Source organism: Schistocerca serialis, chromosome 5, assembly GCF_023864345.2.
Source record: "Schistocerca serialis cubense isolate TAMUIC-IGC-003099 chromosome 5, iqSchSeri2.2, whole genome shotgun sequence".
NCBI lineage: Eukaryota > Metazoa > Arthropoda > Insecta > Orthoptera > Acrididae > Schistocerca > Schistocerca serialis.
The window spans coordinates 516,917,059-516,924,775 of record NC_064642.1 but is presented as its reverse complement, the minus strand read 5'-3'; positions in this window follow the sequence as shown (position 1 = coordinate 516,924,775).

Sequence of the window (7,717 nt, the reverse complement as noted above, 5' to 3'; positions counted from 1 at the left end):
GTTACTAGCCGCTACCAATAGTTGGATTTTTGGAAGTCTGGACAATGAGAGCATACGTCATGGTTTTCAAAATGTGGACTATAAAATGACACTTACTTGTCCGTGAATGAGACAATAAACACTTCGTGATGAAACATTAATTTATATTGTTAATACGTTGGCGCTTAGTACAAAATAGGAAAAAAATGGGTCAAATGGCTCTGAGCACTATGGGACTTAACATCTGTGGTCATCAGTCCGCTAGAACTTAGAACTACTTAAACCTAACTAACCTAAGGACATCACACACATCCATGCCCGAGACAGGATTCGAACCTGCGACCGTAGCAGTCGCGCGGTTCCGGACTGTGCGCCTAGAACCGCTAGAGCACCGCGGCCGGCACAAAATAGCAACTTAGGCGCTGGTGTTACCGGTAGTTGTCTCCATCATGGACGACTTCGATTCCAAATCGGAGAACAGAGAAGAGAATTGGTTTTAATGCGGTTGGTGGGGAAGGGGGGAAGGGAGGGGAGGGGTCAAGGGAGATTTCCCGCACAATGTCCTTGTTACTGTGCAGCAACAAAATGTTGTTCACGTGTTCTCCGCCACGTTTGTACATCAGCGGTTCAGGCACGTATCGCTCCACGCTCACCTGTGTTGCTGGGATAGCGAGAACGACACTAGCCAGTGCATACAATTCTGGCTGTACTAAGCGTTGCTCCTCCCAGAATTGAAAGACATCTGAGCTCCTCTTGAGTTGCTTCGTACCTTCAAAACAACTGCGGAGTTTTTTCTTAATATACAAAGCCGTTCGGTTACACTCGCTCGTAGCTTTGTATCGCTGGGCATTCTTCTCCACCAGTAGTCACCCTCTGCATCGGATTCATCATCCATCGCAGGACCTTCTCACACTTCTTCATTGCCCGTTTCGGTATCAGTCATCTTCTGGAACTTAAACCATATATAACATAGGTAAGACCATATACTGCATAGGTAAGAAATAGCAGCATCCAATTTCTTCCAGGAATGGAAAAACACGAAGATACATTAAGAGGGTTGACTTGAAACCTGGGTAATCGGAGTTCTTCACGAGATCGCTGCAGGGCATGTCGTCAAGTCGAAGTTTGTACTTTAGCCAAAGCGCATAAAAACTCTCAAGAGCAATCTTTACTCTTGCAAGGCGGTAATCTTGGTTCTGACGGGCTCGAGGGGGCTATGACGCTGTCGAGAAGGCCCACATCGGTATCGCTAAAGATTACACTTCTCCTCAACTTTGTATGTAAAGAAAAATCGCGAATGAAAGTCCTACGTCTCTTCAGCGACGTCATCATATCGTCAGACGATCGCGATCTACTGCTGATATCACGCGTGGGTAGATCCAATTGCTGTCTTCGTGGGAGGCGGATGACCATTGGAGTTCGAAGACACATTGCTAAAGAGCGAACTTTGGCTATGAAGTCATCCAATGGGAAGGACGGATCGCTGCGATTCCGTCGTCAACAGCCAAATGCAGATGTTTCCCCCAAAATAGTAGTTCTCACTCAGGCAGTGAACAATCTTCATCCCAGCCTTCCAACGTAGAAATGTCTTCACACAAAATCTGAATGGCCTGCAGCATATTAGCCTCGTTTTCTGTTGCGAAGCTCACTACGTTTTCGATAAACACTTCAAAGCAATCCAGCAAACTTGTGGTAGGCTCTCGGGTGATTTTCGAATAGTTCGACGACTCATACCGACCTAACTATAATCTTTCTGTCCTTGACGTACTAAACATTTACTTCTAAAAACTGTCGATGATTTTTTGATGTTGCGTCGACTTTTAAAGAGACGAGTCTGCACTTCAATTCCTGGATTAGTTTTGTTAATACTGCAGCAGCAAACTCCGGAATGAGTGGAGGAATGGTTGCAGAATGCACGACAACCCTGAAAAATTTCAGAATATCATTGTTTTCTTTTTTTCAAAAACTATTGCAATAAAAACAAAAAATAATTCTAGACTGTTAAAGAAACTTTGCATATTTTTCTTTCCAGAGCCTAGAAAAAAACAACAGAACTGACATTACCAACAGTATGGACGATTCCAAAGATCCATGATATTAAAATAATTCGTATAACATTCTCTATTTAAATGCTTCAGACACAGCCAAGGTTAAATAAAAATGATCGAAACAATAAATCAAATTATTTTACAAGACACAATCATTTAGACCATTTTCTAAACCTTGTGTTGTGATGTTTAGAAGATACATTATAAATAAAGAATTTAGTAACAAATTTGTCATTCATTCAAGAATAAAACACTTTTATTCCTATTCTTTTCCCTCTAGGATGAATATTTAACCAGATTTTTACATTTTATGCTTTTTTGCAATGATATGTGAGAGTATGATACTAACGCATCAAAAAATTTTTTGCATCACCTATGTTCCGAGAGTTCTGGAACCTGTACAGAAAACTGGAATAGAGATCAACATAAAAATAATTTCCGTCTTTTTTATTGCTCGTAAAAACCACACATTGCATGTTGTACCACCATACAGCAAGACCTTCAGAGATGGTGGTCCAGATTGCTGTACACGTCGGTACCTCTAATACCCAGTAGCACGTCCTCTTGCATTGATGCATGCCTGTATTCGTTGTGGTATACTACCCACAAGTTCATCAAGGCACTGTTGGCCGAGATTGTCCCACTCCTCAACAGCAGTTCGGAGTAGATTCCTCAGAGTGGTTGGTGGGTCACGTCGTCCATAAACAGCCCTTTTCAATCTATACCAGGCATGTTCGATACGGTTCACGTCTGGAGAACATGCTGGCCACTCAAGTCGAGCGATGTCATTATCCTGAAGGAAATCATTCACAAGAGGTGCACGATGAGGGCGCGAAATGTCATCCATGAAGACGAATGCTTCGCCTATATGCTGCCGATATGGTTGCACTATTGATCGGAGGATGGCATTCACGTATCGTACAGCTGTTACTGCGCCTTCCATGACCACCAGCGTCGTACGTCGGCTCCACATAGTGCCACCCCAAAAGAGCGGAGAACCTCCACCTTCCTACAATCGCTGAACAGTGTGCCTAAGTCGTACGACCTGACTGGGTTAACTCCAAACACGTCTCTGGCGAGGCATATGCGACACTCATCGGTGAAGAGAACTTGATGCCAAACCTGAGCGGTCCATTCGGCATGTTGTTGGACCCATCTGTACCGCGCTGCATGGTGTCGTGGTTGCAAAGATGGACCTCGCCGTGGACATCGAGAGTGAAGTTACGCATCATGCAGCCTTTGTGCACAGTTTGAGTTGTATCACGACGTCCTGTGGCTGCACGACAAGCCTTATTGAACATGGTGGCGTTGCTGTCAGGGTTCCTCTGAGTCATAATCCGTAGGTAGCGGTCATCGACTGCAGTAGTGTCCCTTGGCTGCCTGAGCAAGCCATGTCATCGACAGTTCCTGCCTCTCTGTGTCTGCTCCATCTCCGAACAACATCGCTTTGGTTCACTCCGCGACGCCTGGACACTTCATTTGTTAAGAGCCCTTCCTGACAGAAAGTGACAATGCGGACGCGATCGAACCGCGGTATTGATCGTCTAGGCATGGTTGAACTACAGACAACATGAGCCGTGTACCTCCTTCCTGGTGGAATGACTCGAAGTGATCGACTGTCGGACCCCCTCCGTCTTATAGGCGCTGCTCATGCATGGTTGTTTACATCTTTTTGTGAGGGTTTAGTGACATCTCTGAACTGTCAATGGCACTGCGTCTGTGATACAATATCAACAGTCAACGTCAATCTTCAGGCGTTCTGGGGACCGGGGTGATGCAAAACGTTTTTTTGATATGTGTATTTTCAACCACGGGAAACGTCGGCCTGCTATTTTTAACTAACATACAAGTATGTGACGTCGTGGCTAAACTGACTCATATATTATGTAAATTTGCACAATTTTCTTACAACAAAATACATAATTACTGATGCTATGTACTATGATATATACAAAAACATTAATACGATGCTGACCTCGCCCCCTCCCCGATACTTGTGAGAACCTACGAACGTACAATACCCCGCTGAGTAACTGCTACGCCATCGCCTTAAGCCGTCGGCACACGGACCGTGCTGTCGAACGTCAACTTTGAACGTGCCAAGTTCAATGTGCTGCTGAACGCTCAGGAACGATGCGACTTGTGCATACGGTACGTGGGCCCCAACGTGGTATACACGATCGCAACGCACTCCAGCGGCAGTTGAGGAATACTTCTAGTTCGTAAATCACACTGTTTACTCAACGGGCGTGCGTAAAATTCCCACCCTAGCTCTATTAAAACGCACATTTCATCCATCGTCCAAGAAAAGGAAAGTACCATGTCCAAACAATAATGACACTGGCTTGTAAAAGTTCCATTACAAACAGTGCATTACTCATTTGGAATACTTCTCCGCAGAAGATAAACATTATTTCATCATTCCCACATTTAATAAAACCCCAAGGTCAGTCTTACTTGATCACTGTTCCTACCAAGTAGCAGAATCTATGCAACAAGTGAATTACGAAGCGTAAAAGAAAAAGGAGCAAAATATCTTTATACAAGTAGCGCAAGCTGTCCTGTAGATTAAGACAATCGAACAAAGTCACCCCTTACATAACATCAAATATTATAGTATATATTTATATTAAATTAATAATAAAGCATCATAAGCTAATAAAAATGTTAGGAAAAAATTTGGGAGTGTCAAGACCTGAACCACCGCAACAACAAACAACTCTACCCAGAACAGTCACGGTACTCATCACGCTAAACCAACATCACCCAGCTCATTTCTAATCATATTATATTACCCCTTGCTGGAAACCTTAATCGCAGATATGTTACTAATTGAAATTTAATTATAACAAATTGTACTAAGGACAATACGTTTTGGGTGGATCTTCAGTATGTCGCTCCCTTCAAATTGCCTACTCTCATAATACGCAAATTACAGTAACTCTTTTGCCACGAATATGATGTTTCTCACTATCTTATTAGAACGAATCACACAGTCAACAATGAGTTTTCCAGGGATTCTCAATTTGCTGGTGCTCAGAAACGGCATATGTACATATAGGCTTGAAATGAATGCCAATATGGTGCCTCACAACTCTGTACTGAAGGGAGACGGCGTGCTTGTGACGTAGATGGCGTTGTACCATCTCATTGGTCAACGCTCAGACGCACGCTCAGAATATCTGACATACCATATATTGCTCTGCACGTTCGGGAAGACTCCCGAGCGTGCTATTCCACGCTATGACGTCAGAAACTCGGCACGCTCAACGCTCAACGTTCGGATGCACGGTCCGTGTGCCGACGGCTTTAACCAATGCCTGCCTCCCGGCGGGTGGTACGCCCTTGCGGCTAACTGTACCTCACTGCAACTAGGACCATTTCGTGATAACCAGCCTTGCAGATGAAACCTCCCCGCGAATCCTGCGATCACTCCTATTGATCGGGCTCGAGCATCTCCCTAACACGGAAACTGTTCGTTCATGGCACTATGGTAGCAGGCAACCATTGACAGCGGCACAAGGTGAAGGCGCATTAGTATTACACTACTCGCCATTACAATTGCTAAATCAAGAAGAAATGCAGATGATAGACGGGTATTTATTGGACATATATGTTATTCTAGGTCTGACATGTCATAACAAATGGCTAAATGGTTCAAATGGCTCTGTGCACTATGGGACTCAACTTCTGAGGTCATTAGTCCCCTAGAACTTAGAACTAGTTAAGCCTAACTAACCTAAGGACATCACACACATCCATGCCCGAGGTAGGATTCGAACCTGCGACCGTAGTGGTCTCGCGGTTACAGACTGCAGCGCCTAGAACCGCACGGCCACTTCGGCCGGCATATGTGATAACATTTTCACGCAATTGGGTGCATAGATCCTGAGAAATAAGTACCCAGAACAACCACCTTTGGCAGTAATAACGGCCTTGATACATGTGGGCATTGAGTCAAACAGAGCTTGGATGGCGTGTACAGGTACAGCTGCCCATGCAGCTTCAACACGATGCCATAGTTCATCAAGAGTAGTGACTGGCGTATTGTGAGGAGCCAGTTGCTCGGCCACAATTGACCGGACGATTTCAATTGGTGAGAGATCTGGAGAATATGCTGACCAGGGCAGCCGTCGAACATTTTCTATACCCAGAAAGGCCCGTACTGGATCTGCACTATGCGGTCGTGCTTTATCTTGCTGAATTGTAGGGTTTCTCAATGATCGAATGAAAGGTAGAGAGCCACGGGTCATAACACATCTGAAATGTAACGTCCACAGCTCAAAGTGCCGTCAATGCGAACAGGAGGTGACCGAGACGTGTAACCAATGGCACCCCATACCATCACGCCGGGTTATACGCCAGTATGGCGATGACGAATACACACTTCCAATGTGCGTTGACCGCGATGTCACCAAACACGGATGCGACCGTCATAATGCTGTAAACAGAACCTGGATTCATCCGAAAAAATGACGTTTTGCCATTCGTGCACCCATGTTCGTTGTTGAGTACACCATCACAGTCGCTCCTGTCTGCGATGCAGCGTCAAGGGTAAATGCAGCCATGGTCTCCGAGCTGATAGTCCATGCTGCTTCAAACGTCGTCGAACTGTTCGTGCAAATGGTTGTTTTCTTGCAAACGTCCCCATCTGTTGACTCAGGGATCGAGACGTGGCTGCAAGATCGGTTACAGCTATGCGAATAAGGTTCCTGTCATTTCGACTGCTAGTGATACGAGGCCGTTGGGATCCAGCACGGCGTTCTGTATTATTACCCTTCTGAACCCACCGATTCGATATTCTGCGAACAGTCATTGCATTTCGACCAACACGAGCGGCAGTGTGGCAATACGATAAACCGCGATCGCGATACGATACAATCCGACCTTTATCAAAGTCGGAAACGTGATGGTACGCATTTCTCCTCCTTACACGAGGCATAACAACAACGTTTCACCAGGCACCTCTGGAACCGCGGGACCGCTACGGTCGCAGGTTCGAATACTGCCTCGGGCATGGATGTGTGTGATGTCCTTAGGTTAGTTAGGCTTAAGTAGTTCTATGTTCCAGGGGACTCATGACCTCAGATGTTAAGTCCCATAGTGCTCCGAGCCATTTTCCCCAAGCAACGCCGGTCAACTGCTGTTTGTGTATGAGAAATCGGTTGGAAACTTTCCTCGTGTCAGCACGTTGTAGGTGTCGCCACCGGCGTCAACCTTGTGTGGATTCTCTGAAAAGCTAATCATCTGCATATCACAGCATCTTCTTCCTGTCGGTTAAATTTCGCATCTGTAGCACGTCATCTTCGTGGTGTAGCAATTTTAATGGCCAATAGTGTATATTGTAAACTGTGGCCTTACCGCCCACCTCGCCACCACACCGGCGTCTCCTCATCTCTCCGGTCCCTTCACATGCCAACCCTCCGTGCGCTGACATCCACCGTTACTCACGTCTGGCCTACGTAATGTGTTGTCAAATGTTGAGACGCTACACATATAAGAAGCAGAAATTATTCACACTAAAGAGCGGCAACACAGTATCATTCCCAATTTTTTTAATTTTGTTTGTACATCAAATTACGTCGACCAGTGTTTTACAACCGTCCGAAATTTAGGCTAAGGTTATGATCATCAATACTTTATTTAAATTTAATCAACATTTCATACGGTTGACGGTATAAAATCATTCC